Here is a 16,985-nt window from a genome sequence, read left to right as displayed (position 1 = left end):
TTTATTATTGCTATTATGCTCTATTGTTACCATACAAAGTAATTATATCACTCCACTGGTACCGCTGTTTCCTATATAAAGTATAAACCCTGGTTCCTTAGTGAGTAGGGTTCCCTTGTTCTTTCATTTCGACGCAGGCTCTGCAATGGCAGACCTTAGACACATTTTACCAGGCTGCTTCTGTGGGTGACACAACCAGTGCTGCAAACCCACTAGCAGCATTTGGATTTACACGCCCTGGGCGCACTCAGTGCACTGTACTAGGGTCTGATAAGTAAACCAAATAGTCAATCATGGAATCACTAATTAATTCATTCATTTACAGTAGGGAGCACTTGCACTGTGGCACTGGATAGCAGCGGCACAGTGCCCAAAGCATCTAACACCAGCAAAAACACGAGGCAACAGCAAAAATGGAAGGGAGACCCACGCCAATGGTGACAGGTCTAACACCGAAGGAGGGAAAGAGAGAGACCGAAGGAGGGAAAGAGAGAGAGACCGAAGGAGGGAAAGAGAGAGAGACCGAAGGAGGGAAAGAGAGAGAGACCGAAAGAGAGAAAGAGAAAGACACCGAAGGAGGGAAAGAGAGAGACACCGAAGGAGGGAAAGAGAGAGAGAGAGACCGAAGGAGGGAAAGAGAGAGACCGAAGGAGGGAAAGAGAGAGACCGAAGGAAGGAGGGAAAGAGAGAGAGACCGAAGGAGGGAAAGAGAGAGAGACCGAAGGAGGGAAAGAGAGAGACACCGAAGGAGAGAAAGGGAGGGAGGGAAAGAGAGAGAGACCGAAGGAGGGAAAGAGAGAGACCCCAAAGGAGAGAAAGAGAGAGACCGAAGGAGAGAAAGAGAGAGACACCGAAGGAGAGAAAGGGAGGGAGGGAAAGAGGGAAAGAGAGAGAGACCGAAGGAGGGAAAGAGAGAGAGACCGAAGGAGAGAAAGAGAGAGACCGAAGGAGAGAAAGAGAGAGACACCGAAGGAGGGAAAGAGAGAGAGACCGAAAGAGAGAAAGAGAAAGACACCGAAGGAGGGAAAGAGAGAGACACCGAAGGAGGGAAAGAGAGAGAGAGAGAGACCGAAGGAGGGAAAGAGAGAGACCGAAGGAGGGAAAGAGAGAGAGACCGAAGGAGGGAAAGAGAGAGAGACCGAAGGAGGGAAAGAGAGAGACCCCAAAGGAGAGAAAGAGAGAGACCGAAGGAGAGAAAGAGAGAGACACCGAAGGAGAGAAAGGGAGGGAGGGAAAGAGGGAAAGAGAGAGAGACCGAAGGAGGGAAAGAGAGAGAGACCGAAGGAGAGAAAGAGAGAGACCGAAGGAGAGAAAGAGAGAGACACCGAAGGAGAGAAAGAGAGAGACACCGAAGGAGGGAAAGAGAGAGACACCGAAGGAGGGAAAGAGAGAGAGAGAGACCGAAGGAGGGAAAGAGAGACCGAAGGAGGGAAAGAGAGAGACCGAAGGAGGGAAAGAGAGAGAGACCGAAGGAGGGAAAGAGAGAGCGACCGAAGGAGGGAAAGAGAGAGCGACCGAAGGAGATAAAGAGAGAGACCCCAAAGGAGAGAAAGAGAAAGACCGAAGGAGAGAAAGAGAGAGACACCGAAGGAGAGAAAGGGAGGGAGGGAAAGAGAGAGAGACCGAAGGAGGGAAAGAGAGAGAGACCGAAAGAGAGAAAGAGAAAGACACCGAAGGAGGGAAAGAGAGACACCGAAGGAGGGAAAGAGAGAGAGACCGAAGGAGGGAAAGAGAGAGAGAGACCGAAGGAGGGAAAGAGAGAGACCGAAGGAGGGAAAGAGAGAGAGACCGAAGGAGGGAAAGAGAGAGCGACCGAAGGAGATAAAGAGAGAGACCCCAAAGGAGAGAAAGAGAGAGACCGAAGGAGAGAAAGAGAGAGACACCGAAGGAGAGAAAGGGAGGGAGGGAAAGAGGGAAAGAGAGAGAGACCGAAGGAGGGAAAGAGAGAGAGACCGAAGGAGAGAAAGAGAGAGACACCGAAGGAGAGAAAGAGAGAGACACCGAAGGAGGGAAAGAGAGAGACACCGAAGGGGAGGGAAAGAGAGAGAGAGACCGAAGGAGGGAAAGAGAGAGAGAGAGAGAGGCCGAAGGAGGGAAAGAGAGAGACCGAAGGAGGGAAAGAGAGAGACCGAAGGAGGGAAAGAGAGAGAGACTGAAGGAGGGAAAGAGAGAGCGACCGAAGGAGGGAAAGAGAGAGCAACCAAAGGAGATAAAGAGAGAGACCCCAAAGGAGAGAAAGAGAGAGACCGAAGGAGAGAAAGAGAGAGACCGAAGGAGAGAAGGAGAGAGACACCGAAGGAGAGAAAGGGAGGGAGGGAAAGAGAGAGAGACCGAAGGAGGGAAAGAGAGAGAGACCGAAGGAGAGAAAGAGAGAGACACCGAAGGAGAGAAAGAGAGAGACACCGAAGGAGGGAAAGAGAGACACCGAAGGAGGGAAAGAGAGAGAGAGAGACCGAAGGAGGGAAAGAGAGAGAGAGACCGAAGGAGGGAAAGAGAGAGAGAGAGACCGAAGGAGGGAAAGAGAGAGAGACCGAAGCAGAGAAAGGGAGGGAGGGAAAGAGGGAAAGAGAGAGAGACCGAAGGAGGGAAAGAGAGAGAGACCGAAGGAGAGAAAGAGAGAGACCGAAGGAGAGAAAGTGAGAGAGAAAGGAGGGAGTGAGAGAGGTCGAAGGAGGTAAAGTGAGAGAGAGACCGAAGGAGGTAAAGTGAGAGAGACCAAAGGAGGTAAAGTGAGAGAGACCAAAGGAGGGAAAGTGAGAGAGACCAAAGGGAGGAAAGTGAGAGACCGAAGGAGGTAAAGTGAGAGAGGGAGATCGAAGGAGGGAAAGTCACAGAGAAAGGAGGGAGAGACCAAAGGAGTGAGAGAGAGACTAAGAGACCGAATGAGGAAGAGAGAGAGAAAAGAGGAGGGAGAGAGAGAGAGAGACCGAAGGAGGGAAAGAGAGAGAAAGGAGGGAGAGAGACCGACGGAGGGACGTTATATATGATTTTTGTTTATAAAGATCGGTCCCTTAGCATATGTGTGCTTTGTAATAATTTGGATAATACATTTGTATAGGAGGGATAATACATTTGTACATGTACATGTATAATACATTTGTATAGGATACAATTGTATATAATTGTATACAATTGTCTATAATACATTTGTATAGGAGGGAGGGACCAAAGGAGGAATGTATAATACATGTGTATAGAATACAATGAATGTATAATACATATACATACAGGATACATACATATACAGTATAATTCATAATGCATACAGGAATGTATAATATATTTGTATAGGAGGGTTAATACATATTACATTTGTACATGTACTTGTATAATACATTTGTATAGGATACAATGGTATATCATTTTTAGGTTTCGACCTGGCGAGGGCACGCAGTGCCCCTCCCAGATCGAAAACTTTTGTCTTCAGTATGGATGTTCGGACCGCCTCTGTTTCCCATTGGCTAGCTCCATAAATGGACGCTAGCCATTGGGAGACAGAGGCTGTCAATCACGCTTTCTGGTGAAAACGCGATTCGGGGGCGTTTCTGGGACTTTTTTTAAGTCCCGCCCCTTTGTCCCGGGCCGCGCTGTCATTGGCTGCCGGCCCGGGACACCCCCGTGATGTCATTCCCTGGGCCGCGCTGTGATTGGCTGGCAGGCCCGGGACCCGACTTGTTGCCGTCTGGAGCTTATCTGCGTTCCGAGAGGGGAAAAAACAACAGGAGGATTTGTCGTTGGCCAGGCTTGTTTACCATGGTGATCACAGAAGCAAAGTCCTGTGTTTGTTTAGTCTGAGGCCAGCCTTGCTGTGCTTCTGCTGAAATATCTGACACTGCGGCTCCCAGCTACCCTTTGTCCCAAAAGATATCTCTGTGCCCAGCACACTGTGACAGACGGTACCAGGTGGTGTGTCTTTAAAAAATCTCTCTAACCTCTCTCAGTGAAACCCATGTAAATATCTGCAGTAATGCACAGTTGATGGTAACGGTGCTATTATCGCAACTGTCCTGCGAATACATATATAGAGCTTCTCAGCCAGGCAGGGTCGCGCGCTGCTTCCGGTTTCTAGAACAATGGCGGCCCCCGCCTCTCCTCCCCCACCGCCCTGCCGGGTGACATTTGGCAGGTGCGAGTTAGGATGTTGGAGACAGATGACAAATGGCAGCCCGCGCCAGGGTCAGTGCTGCTGCCTGCACCCCCACAGGCCCCACTACCCGGATGGATTGCACCGAGAGATCCCCTGATAACACTTCCGCCTGACCTTCCCCAGGCCCGGTTGCGCAGTTCAGCGCAGGCTTTATACCCAGGGCGCTCGGATATATAGTTACACGGTCTATATTGATAACAATCTTTGCTGTATGAGGCGCGGGAGCCTCTCGCCGCCTCTCTCTCCCTCCCCCAGCCTCGGCAGGACAAAGGAGAGGGGCTTTTTTTTCTGTTTCCATATCGTGCGAGGGGAGTATATCACAGACCCCGGTAACAGCCTGCTGCTGGCAGGATCAAGGTGTGACTGGAGCCCGCTCATGCGTGTCATTGAAAATAGCAGCCCCTGTGAGCCGGCCGAGGTGTCTCCCACGTTGAGAATAGCATTAATTAATTAATTAGGAGTTTGAAAGCGAGCGAATGTAAAGTCGCATTACTATTAAAAAAATGTAATTTACTCCGAGCGGGCGTGTATTGTGCTGTTCGCTCATATCCCCCCTCCCTACTTCCACGCACACACGATAAAGTACAGGCAGACATATATTAAACCAGCACATATGAAAAGGCGACATACACCCATGCAAACGGCGCGCGGGTGAAATACAGGCTCGCGGACACGTACAGCTCGAAACTGAACACAAATAAAGGCCGCTTTTCTTTTCAGCTACCAACGCGAGTGAGTTATCTCAGCTCTGGGAGACGTCATGTTGTCAAAGCAGAGGACAAATCTCTTTCTTTCCAAGTTCACACTGGGGTGGAATTCAAATGTGTTTACGTGTTCAGCGCGGCGAACAAAACCGTGCCTTTGAATATGATATGTGCTGTATTTAATGGGTGAGAAAGTCTATTTGTTGTCCATCTGTAATTCTGCACGGTCGCGTTCAGTTCCTAATATATTTCCCATGAAGGCCTGAGTGCATAATCCGTCCTGAGCTCTGCTGTATCTCATTGGTTAATGCCTGATTTGCTTCAAACTATTTGCATGTCTCTGCGAGGAGCCATTTTAATAAGCTAGGCACGCAGGTAATGTCAAGTTATCCAAAAACGCGCAATGCAGGGTATTCATGTGTTTTTTAAGCACTACCAATTTGGAGGGGGGGCAGAAAGAAAGAGGCACAGGGAGGTAAGGTGATTTGCTCAGCCTGTAGCAAACCATTTAGTAGAGTGTGGCAGACGGAATAAGAAAGCAGGTTATGCAGCCTCCAATTAAATTACTATCATGTCCCCATGGTTCCCATGTAGTTGTAATTTGTATTTGTAAAATTGTACTCGTATAACACTTACTACCTTTCACAAGGCATTATAGGGTAATGGCAGACTTTTGACAGTACATCTGCTGTTTGAGACTTCATTCTCTTGTTTGATTGTCAATCAGACATCGAGCCCAGGAAAGAAACATAAAACACCATGATGGATATCTGATGAGGCCTACCAGCTGCTGTCATTAATGCCAATACATGGCCGGGCTAGTGGGGATCAGGTGTTTTCCGAGAGGCTGGAAGGGTAAGGGGCCAGTTTTGCAGCAGTAGGGGGGGGGAGAGGGCGTTTCTGTTGTTACTGGGGGTTGGTTTTGCAGCAGTGCTGCATTATCAGGCTGCAGTAACAAAAATGGCAGTGCTTTACACTTGCACCCTGCCGCGCCGCAGCGCCCCCCCCCCCTTCTGGGAGGGGGGGCCAGGGGGAGGCTGGTCCTACAAAATTGCCAGGGCTGCTTTATTATATTTTTTTGGTAAGTTTTATATAGCGCTAGCTTGACCCGTAGGTATCAGAGCGCTTTACATACACACTGTAAAAACAGAAGGAAATTGCATTACATAGTAGGAAGGCAGTAAGGAAGCAAAACAGAGATAACAAATACAACATGACAAATAGGTAAACCATGCAGGGGAGGGAGAGAAAAAAAACGCCCTATGCCAAGAAGGCGGTCCTGATCATGTTCAGCACTATTGTCTCCTATCAACCACACCATCCAATCACATTGGTTGCAACTGTATATGAATATCAGGGATCCCCATCCTGTTTCCACCATCTGAAAATCCTTTCCTATTTACCCGCCCTGATTGTAGGCAATCTCAAAAAAGATTCTAATGAAAATTGACCTTAACTTAAACTTCCAAGTTTTGCCTCTCCTTTCAAATTAACCTATCTTTATTTTCCATCCTGTGCAGGCCCCCTTTCTCTGAGCACAGTCTACTCTTACCCTACTTGTATGTTGGCCTTACTCCCTATTATTGTGTTTATGCAAATTTCCCAGACCTCATCCCAAAGATTACAGCCTCCCTTTTAAAAGTCCTGCCCCTGCTATCTAATAGTACATGATCTTCTGTTTCTATTCCTCTGGTAACTATTATAACTGCAAACCATTTTCATGAATTCACATACCCCGCCCCAACAAAAGATAACACACAACTCTTATTCATTTAATCTACCACATAGAAACTGGAATAAATGCATGGAATGGTGTCCTTAAGAGTGCAGGACTAACCTGATAGCCAGCAATAACCACTGAAAAGAAGCATTTACAATGCAACGGTTTCGCCTTTGGAAAACTTAGAGCTATTGGCAATGTAAATGACAATGCCATTTATTTATCTGTTTTCAAAACCAACACATAAATACAAATGTTGTCATTTACAATGCCAATAGCTCAAACTTTTCCAAAGGCGAAACCGTTGCATTGTAAATGCTTGTTTACAATTGCCTATAATAAATTTGTATAGGAGGGAGAGACCAAAGGAGAAATGTATAATACATGTGTATAAGATACAATGAATGTATAATACATATACATACAGGATACATATACATACAGTATAATGAAAAATTGTCTAGCAGACGCGACAAAGAATTTTCAATTCTATTAAGGACACGGAGGCGAGGATTATGCTTCTCTTCACTTTACTGACATAAACAGCAGCCAATAAAAAAACTTTAAACTGGCATGACCCCGGAAGGACAACCCCCTCCAACAGTATGCACCAATCACTATCAAGTCCACTGTATATCTGTCCATGTTTATCAATACGACCTCCTCTTTCTTTGCGACACATCATCAGTCCAACAAGACCGGAGGCCAACGTGGCAACCATCGCATCCATCGTCGAGGAAGGCACCTCCTGCACCACGTCACAGATTTCCAGAGCATAGACTGTACACCTCATGTCTGCTTGTGCTGATCTCCTGAAACAAGAACATAAGTCGTAATGGCCATTCCCAAACTTGGAAATACAACAAGCCAATAACAATCATTCGGGTGGGTACAAGAATTCATCAACATATAACATTGCATGAAATACAATCCTGCAAGCCCGGGTGGGATAATCCTCGCCTCCGTGTCCTTAATAGAATTGAAAATTCTTTGTCGCGTCTGCTAGACAATTTTTCATTCTATGTCAGTCCACGGAGGCTCAGATTATGCTAGTTTAAAGTTTATCCACCACCACCGAGGCCACATCCACAATAGGCTTATGATAAAACACGTTAAAGGTGGAATCAGAAGACCAATCTGCCGCAGTCATGATATCTTGAAGCCGGGAGCCGGCACCAAAGGATTTTGAGGCCATAGCCCCTCTCACAGAATGAGCCCCAAATTTAGAGGTATCAATACCCGCCAGGCCCAACAACCAGGTAACCCACCTGGCCAGAGTTGCACTGGTGACTGGGCGGAAAGGTTTCTGTAATGAAATCAACAGTTGACCAAAACCAGTTCTAAATTCCCTAGTACAATCCTCATATACCTTCAAACATTTGACCACACATAATTTACTGTGATGAGGAAATGCAGGATATGCAATACATTTTGTATGCGTTTTTGTACGCCTAGAGATCGTAAAAGAAACTCCCGTGGGAGTGAATACTCTACCTGATAAATCCAAGGCCCGAATATCCGACACTCGCCTGCATGAAACCAGGCAGAGGAGAAGTGTAAGTTTAGCTGAGAGCTGTTTGCGAGACAGACCCTCATTAGCCGGCCAGGCCGCCAAAAAACGTAGGACCACTGACACGTCCCAGAGTTCAGTATACCTGGGTTGAGGGGGCTTCACTAAGCGGACCCCCCTGACTACCCTGCACACCAAAGGGTGTTCCCCAACGGGCTTACCGTCAACATGCGGGTGCCCCGCGGAGATCGCCGATCGGAAGTTATTCACTGTGCGATAAGCCAGACCAGACCGCGCCAGTTCCGATAAGAAATTCGCTATGACAGTAATATCGGATCCCATCGGATCCCCCTGCCGTTCGTTACACCAACCAACCCATCGTCTCCAAGCTGACTCATATCGCTTGTGGGTGGAAGGTGCCCATGCCTGAGATAGGAAAAAGAGAGTGTCCTCTGAAACTCCCGGCACTTGCCAAAGTCGCCGGAAAGTCTCCACGCCATGAGGGACAACTGATTCTGAAGGACCAGCGGGTGGGGAAGACCCACCGGGTCCGTGAGAAGATCCGGGAACGTCGAAATTTGCACCGGCGCTGCACAGGTGAGACTCATTGCCACCGGGAACCACGCTTGTGCTTTCCAGCACGGTGAGACCAAGACCAATTCCGCTTTCTGCCTCCGAACCTGAGCCAGAACTCTCGGGATCATGATAAAAGGAGGAAACGCATACAGAATGCCCGTCGTCCACGATTGAAGGAAGGCGTCCGAGCTGATCGCCAAGGGATCCGGGCGCCAGCTGTAAAACTGGGGAAGTTGCCTGTTGAGCCGAGAGGCAAAAAGGTCTACCACACACGGACCCCATTTGTGGTTCAATGCCCCGAAGATTCGAGGGTGCAGTCTCCAATCGCTCGCATCTCTCAAGTATCGAGAGTTCCAATCCGCCGCTACGTTGGCAGACCCCGGAATATATTCCGCCGTCACCGAAATTTGATGGGCCAGGCAATAGTGCCAGAAATCCTTCGCTATCTCCGCCAGGAGGCGAGACCTGGTCCCTCCCAGGCGATTTATGTATCGCACCGCGGACACATTGTCCATGCGTAGGAGAATGCAGCATGACACTTTCTGAGGGGACAGGGTGCGAATCGCAAAGGAACCCGCCAGAAGTTCCAGGCAATTGATGTGGAGACTCAGCTCGTCGCTGGACCATCGGCCCCCCGTCTCCACCGAGCCGCAACGGGCTCCCCAGCCCCAGCGGCTGGCATCCGACTCTATCACCACTTCCGGGGTGGCCGCGAAAATGGCTCTGCCATTCCACGCATCCATATGCTCTAACCACCAGTTCATCTCCGTACGAGCCTCTGGCGAAAGGGAAACGTGTTGAGCGTAAGTCAGACCCTTGCGCAAGTGCAATGCCTTCAAACGCTGCAAGGCCCTGTAATGTAAAGGGCCCGGAAATATCGCCTGGATAGATGACGCTAGAAGTCCGACCAGACGCGCCAAAATCCTCAAGGAGATTGTCGGAGAGGCAAGCGCTCTCCTCAACTCCTTCCTGATAGCCACCCTCTTCTTGAGGGGCAAGAGTAGTTGAGCTTTCACAGAGTCGACCTGGAAACCCAGGAATTCCATCACCTGAGAAGGTTGCAAGATGGACTTCTGCAAATTCAGAAGGAAACCCAAGTCCTGAAGAAGTTGAATCGTCCAGGACAGATGGAGAGATACCATCTCCGGCGACCGACCTAAAATCAGTATGTCGTCGAGGTAAATGATGAGGCGAACGCCCCGTTCCCTCAAGTTCTGAACCACGGGTCTCATCAACTTGGTGAAACACCATGGGGCGGACGACAGCCCAAAGGGCATGGCCGAAAACTCGAACCACTGGTCGCGCCACTGAAACTGTAGAAAACGCCGGTGAGGGGGGTAAATGGACACCGCCAGGTAGGCGTCTTTTAAGTCCAGGCGTACCATCCAATCTTGCTCTAGGAGGATGTCGCGTAGCAGGTGTATACCTTCCATTTTGAAGTGTCGATACACCACCCAGCCGTTGAATTCCCTGAGGTTCAACACTAGCCGATACCCCTGGTCCTTTTTGGGGACCACGAAGACTGTGCTCACGAAGCCCAGGTCGTGTGGAATGGCTTCCACAATCGCGCCCTTCTGGAGTAAGGAGCATATCTCTGCGTCGATGAAACTCTGCTCTGTCTGGGAAAAATGCAGGGCATTTGGTCTCCGCCGTTGGCTCGGGGAGGCATAGAACTCTATGTGAAACCCCTGTACTGTCTGCAACACCCAAGGGTCGCTCGTGAGCGTGCGCCACCTGTGGAGAAAAAGAGACAGTCTGCCTCCCACCATATGTTCCGACGGACACAAAAGTCGTACCTGAGTAGGAGTTGTCTCCAGAACCATTCTGCTGGCCACGATAGGATCCTCTCTGTCCTTTGCCCCTGCCTCCTCTATCGCGGGAGGGGTAGAAGTTGGAGCGTCTGTTGCCTCTGCCTCTCTGATCTGCTCCACGTGAGGTCTGTGCATAACCTCGGCCGGACCCTCGACCTCGTGGGCGTCCGGCCCTATCAAAAACACCAGTGTGGAAAACCTTCTTGATATTTGATTGCGCCCGGTCCAGCGCGGAGAAGGTGGCAACGTACTTGCCCATTTCTCTAACAAATTTGTCTCCAAAGAGCATACCATTGGCGAGGGAACCAGGTTCGGTAGGGGCCATTTCCGCCAGCTGGGAGTCGATTGTCATAAGAAAGGAGCGTCTCCGCTCCGTAGACAGGGCCACATTTGCGTTCCCTAAAAAGCACATGGCACGTTGTGCCCATTCAAGGATCTCTGACACATCCAGTGGCACCTTCCTATCCTTTGCCTTGACAGCTGCGTCCAGAATCTTTGTGAGGGGTCCAGCTACGTCCAACATTTTGTCCTGACACCCTCGCCAGGCCCTATCTAATCCTTTTTTCGGATCTTTCGCAAACTTTCTCATAAAGGCCGCCATTGTGGGGTCCAAGTCCGGCGTATCTGCCACCTTCCCTGTCAAGGATGGCCTGGGACATTCAGATCTGAGCGTGGCCCTGACACTATTGTCGAAACCCTGTCGCAGGTTATTACTCACATAATGCGCCACCTCCGGGCACGGCACCCATTCCGTGGACCTAGGGTGTACAATGTTGTTTGGATCAAACAGAAGATTCTTCGGCGCCTGACTATCATCAGCCTTATAGGCGGTGTGTTTCACCTTCTTCGATCTCTTCCTGGACATCACCGAGTCCACCTCAGAATCAGAAGTGACAGGTGGGGACGGGGACGAATCCCCGGACGTATCCATAACCATTGAGCCATGATCCTTCATCACATTCCTGGCCATCTGTGCTAACACCTGGGCCGAGGCTTGAGGAGAGGTATCACTCTGCCGGGCTGACTTAAACTTCCTCTTGCCATATTTCTGAAGGGTGTGAGTAAAAGGCTTGAGAGCCTTGATCAATGCCTTATTCACCGACCCCTGGACATGGGTATCCAGAGCCTCAACCAAATTTTCCTCCAATTGCTCTTCCTGTGGCTCATACTCATCGTATTCATTATAATCTGCCCATTGGGTATCCTCCTCGGCGTAGTACGCCATAGCGCTAAAGCAGGGAGGTGTGGAGGAACTTCAACAGGGGGGGAGCAGCCCAGGGGTGCCTCAAATACACACACACACACTGTAGTCCGAAATAATCACCACTCTGTGAGGCTAAGATCGAGGTGGAAGGAGACCCCTTTGTGCACACCAAGCTCCCCTAGAGCAGAGCTCTAATACGGATACGCTCCGTTTAGCGTTCTGATGAGGCCAGGACTTATGCAGTCTACAAACGCGCGCTGCGTGAGGAGCCGGTAATGTGAGGAAAACGAAAGCCGGCTCTTCGCGCATGCGCGTTGCGTGTGGGGCCGGGCTCGACTGCCTCCTGAGCGCGAGCGTCTCGCGTCTGCCTCCTCCTGCTCCACCGCCCCCTACCGAGCGCACAGCATGCCTCGGATCGCGCGCGGAAGACAGAAAACACCCGCACGGGCACAAACAATGCAACGGATCAAGCCCTGTAAAATAAGGCGCAATCACAAAATACACCAACAAAACAAATCACGAGCGAGGGTCCGCTCCGTGTCAACAAATCACAGGCGCGCGCGCCGTCAACAATCACCGCCCCGACACACATTACCCCCAAGAAAAGAAGTAATATAGAAGGGCACTTAACTCGCTGCTGCAGCAGCAAAGAAAGAGGAGGTCGTATTGATAAACATGGACAGATATACAGTGGACTTGATAGTGATTGGTGCATACTGTGGAGGGGGTTGTCCTTCCGGGGTCATGCCAGTTTAAAGTTTTTTTATTGGCTGCTGTTTATGTCAGTAAAGTGAAGAGAAGCATAATCTGAGCCTCCGTGGACTGACATAGAATACATATAGGATACATGCATACTACATACAGGATACATACATACATAATACATACAGGATACATACAGTATAATTCATAACACATACAGGAATAATATGTTTGTATAGGAGGGATAATACATTTGTACACGAACATGTATAATACATTTGCATGGGATTGAAATCCAAAGATAGGATAATTAAATGTTTTCTCTGATAAAATAAAATCCAGATATTGATTCCTCCAGACCTGTATGTGAGCTCTCTACAAACGCAGTAGAAGGTGCTGACAATCTCCTACCTGAGCAGGGACTGCCAGGCTCCGCTCCTCCTCCTCCTGGGACTGGGGGCAGTTTTGGGGTCTGAGGGGTCTGTGGGGGTCTAAAGATGGCTGCACAGACAGACAGGGCCCCTCCTCCTCCAGGCCGCCGTCACCGGAAGTGCTGTGCGAGGACCCATCTGTTGTCTCTGCTACTGCTGACTCTGACGTCACTGACCCGGAAGCAGAAACGCGCCCCTCGCGCCGCGCGCAGGTTCTCCTGCACTGCATGCTGCGCCTCGGATACTGGGGCCCTTCATTCATTCATGTCTGGTTCTAAAATGCTGAGCGCCTCTAAGCATGTTTTGCATGATGATGCTGACATGTAGAGCATGTCAGATCCGGCAGTGGAGCTGCTCCTCGATGCGCATGCGCCAGAGACCAAGGTCTCTCAAGGTGCTGCACGGCGCGTCTACGCATGCGCCAGAGAGCAGTCTCGCTCAAGGTGCTGCACGGCGCGTCCGCGCATGCGCTACAAAGAAGTAACGCCTCAAGAACCGTATGACCCGAGTACGCATGCGCCGTACGCTTGAAACTAGATGTGGCAGGGTATGGCTGCGTCAAACAGCGCATGCGCAGAGCCCGGATACTGCATCTCATCTGTGAGCACTGAAGGGGGCACTGGAGAGACCCTGAGTCCAAGCAGAGGTGAGAGCAGCAGGGGGGGAGAGAGCAGCAGGGGGGGAGAGAGCAGCAGGGGGGGGAGAGAGCAGCAGGGGGGGAGAGAGCAGCAGGGGGGGAGAGAGCAGCAGGGGGGAGAGCAGCAGGGGGGGTGAGTGCAGGAGGGGGGGAGGGGTGAGAGCAGCAGGGGGGGTGAGTGCAGCAGGGGGGAGGGGGGAGAGCAGCAGGGGGGAGAGCAGCAGGGGGGGAGGGGTGAGAGCAGCAGGGGGGAGAGCAGCAGGAGGGGTGAGAGCAGCAGGGGGGAGAGACCCTGAGTCCAAGCAGAGGTGAGAGCAGCAGGGGGGGAGAGAGCAGCAGGGGGGAGGGGGGAGAGAGCAGCAGGGGGGAGGGGGGAGAGAGCAGCAGGGGGGAGAGCAGCAGGGGGGGAGGGGTGAGAGCAGCAGGGGGGAGAGCAGCAGGAGGGGTGAGTGCAGCAGGGGGGAGGGATGACAGCAGAGGGGGGGGGGAGAGCAGCAGGGGGGGTTTATTTTATTTATTTATGCATTTTTATATAGCGCGGACTTTACCCGAAGGCGTCAGAGCGCTTCACATAGGAACACAAATGATACATGATGAGAACATTACACAGGAACCGATTACAAAAACAGACGTTACGTTACATAAGGTAAAAGTGACAATTGTGAGCAAACAAAACACATGAGGTAGTAAAAATTGTGAGCAACCAAAATTACATGAGGTAGTAAAAAGTGCACAAGAGGAAAAAGTGACAAGTGTGCAGGATATAAGAGAAAACAAGGTATAATTTGAGGTAAAATACTGCAATATGTGCTAGACACTCAGGCACAAGAACAAGCGTTAAGTAGGCAAAGGTGGCACTTGTGCAAGTATCAAAGGCAAAAACATGTGAGAGGTAGCAAACCGTGTGTTACAAGGGCCAAGTGGTGTGTGCATGTTACAAAAGGGTACCAAACACAAGTATATGGAAAATACTGCATAAAAAAAAGGCAAGCATTCCAACCACAAGAACACACTGGGAAGGCACTTCCATGGTCATGGAAAGTAGAATTTATCAGTAGTGGGAAGTCTTCCTCCAAATAACACGAGGACGTCAATTACTTTTGGAGGTGTCTCTGGAGGAGGAGAACTTTGAGGTCCCTTTTGAAGGTCTGGGAGGAGGCGGTGGTCCGGAGCTGAGGCGGAAAGGAGTTCCAGATTCTCACTGCGTTGCCTGAAAAGGATTGGGCCATCGTTCTTTCCTTCTTGAAAGTGAGAGGTTCAAGCAGTAGATTCTCCGCATTGCGTGAAGGTCTAGAGCCTCCAGAGAGTTTCAGTTTATTCGCCAGGTAGCGAGGAGAGGAGGAGTGCAAGGCATTGTGGGTGATACAAGCGATGGAAAACAGACTTAAGTGGGGACAGGTGAGATTTGAGGAGGCCAGTAAGAAGAGAATTGCAGTAGTCTAGTCTGGAGAGGACCAGCGATTGCACCAGGGTTATAAGGTCCTGCTCCGGGAAGAAGCGACAGATTCCCCAAAGAACACGCAGTTGGTATTGAGCAGATTTTGCAATGGAATTGATGTGGGGAGTTAGATTGAGTTTTTTGTCTAGTATGACACCAAGGGATTTTGCGCTGTCGACAATGATGGGTTTATTGTTTAGTAGATTCATCTGATCCATCCATGATTGAACCGGGGGAGGAGAGAGTGAGGAGGAGAAGAGGAGGAATTCAGTTTTGGAGGGATTCAGAATCAGTTGATGAGTTGACATCCAGTTTTGAATGCAGTCGAGAGTAGAACTTAGGATGGAGAGATCGTGAGTGGAGGCAACCTTGAGGTAGAGTTGAGTGTCGTCTGCATAGAGATGATAGTGAATCCCGGATTTGCTTAGGAGATTTCCCAGTGGTTCTAAATAGAGATTGAACAATGTGGGTGCAAGTATAGAGCCTTGGGGAATACCTTGACCTACCGCCACAGGAGAAAAAAGACTGTTCGCTATTTTGATCATTTGAGATCTGTCCGAGAGGAACAATGCAAACCATTTAAGCACAGTGCCCTCCATGCCCATTCTCTGTTGAAGAATATTGAGGAGGGTATTGTGATTGACAGTGTCAAAGGCTGCAGACAGGTCAAGGAGAATTAGAAGACAGGGCCCCCCTGAATCGAGTATCCTCAGCGCGTCATCAACCACTTGCAGTAGGGCTGTTTCAGTGCTGCAGTTTTGGATGAATCCAGATTGACAGTTGTCAAGAAGATCATTGTCCTTGATATGACGATAGAGTTGTTTTGCTACACATCTTTCTGTGATCTTCGCAAGAAAGGGAAGGTGAGTGATGGGGCGGAAGTTGTTGAGATCATTCGCATCAGCAGTGAGTTTTTTAAGCAGAGGGGTGACCTGCCCAGTTTTGAAGGAGACAGGAAGGGAGCCTTGCCAGAGGGAGAGGTTGATCAGAGTGGTCCAATAGGAAAGGGAATGGGTATAGAAGTCAATGGCAATGGCACTGGGGATAGGGTCAAGAGAATGGTTGGAGGGCTTTGTTTCGCATATGCACTTGAGAAGGGCATCCTCAGATATGGGGTCAAAGCTCTGCCTAATGGCTAAGGATTTGGGCTCCCCTGGAGGGGTAGGATTAGCGACCTGATCCACAAGTGATTTCACTTTTTCATCGAAGAAAATAGTGAAATCCGCTGCTCTCTTTGTAGAATCCTCCACCTTGGAGGTTGGGGGAGAGCAGCTAGGAATCTTGATGAGATCGAATAGTTTTTTGGGTCTATTTTTGGCAGTCAAGGAGGGTTTTGAAGTGCGCCACTTTCTCAAGGAAGATGTGTTTGTGGTACTTGGATCTTGCTGAGCGAAGCATGGCCACATTGTCGGTGGAGGGCACTTGCCTCCTTTGTTTCTCCAGGAATCTTAGCTGCTTCCTTTCCTCATAAAGGGATTTGTTGAACCAAGGTGCTGAGGGAGTGGGCCTTGTCCTTTTGCTTATGAGTGGAGCGACGTTATTAATTTCAGTTGCAAGAACTGTGAGGCATTGGGAGGTGAGATCGTCAACAGCTAGGTTTGGGTCTAGTGGGGGAAGTGATAACAAAGCTGATTCACAGAGGGGACCGACATCAATATTTTTGGCGTCACGGAACCAGGAGATGGCCCTCTTGGGTTGCCCAAGAGTTATAGAGTTTGAAAGTTGAAGAGAGAATGGGATGAGGAGGTGGTCAGACCAATCTACATGAATTGGGGTAGTGGTAGAAAGCATGCCTGCTTTAGAAATAACAAGGTCCAGGATTGCGCCCTTAGAGTGTGTTGTTTCAGAACAGTGTTGAATAAGATCGTTTGCAGAGAGGAAGGTGGCCAGTGAGTTCGCCCCAGTGGAGATTGAAGTCACCCACGAAGGTCTGATTGTCACTTTGCGAGTATTGGTCGCTGATGAAGTCAGTGAGATCTTCCATAAACGAGGGGCCGCTACGAGGCGGGTGGTAAATGACATGGAATCTGAGGGGTGAACGGTGTTGCAATTGAAGCTCAAGAAGAAGGCGTTCAAAGGTGTGGGAGGAGCTGATAGGAGAAACC

At 49.8% G+C, this 16,985-nt stretch overlaps 1 protein-coding gene across 2 annotated transcripts in view; it reads right to left on the bottom strand.

The window, feature by feature from the left end:
* Nucleotides 1–13,172, bottom strand: part of LOC147729424 (uncharacterized) — a 66,906-nt gene extending 53,734 nt beyond the window's left edge. The window contains exon 1 of one of the 2 annotated variants that reach the window (XM_086959775.1): nucleotides 12,786–13,172. The gene's annotated coding sequence lies outside the window, so the exon portion shown is untranslated. The remainder of the gene's footprint in view (nucleotides 1–12,785) is intronic. The other variant, XM_086959776.1, reaches the window with a different exon arrangement.
* Nucleotides 13,173–16,985: the final 3,813 nt, after the last annotated feature.

The sequence above is a fragment of the Lissotriton vulgaris genome, chromosome 2_2 (genome assembly GCF_964263255.1).
Source record: "Lissotriton vulgaris chromosome 2_2, aLisVul1.2, whole genome shotgun sequence".
Classification (NCBI taxonomy): domain Eukaryota; kingdom Metazoa; phylum Chordata; class Amphibia; order Caudata; family Salamandridae; genus Lissotriton; species Lissotriton vulgaris.
Note: the sequence above shows the minus strand (reverse complement) of the source record. Positions and strands in the feature narration are given on the sequence as shown.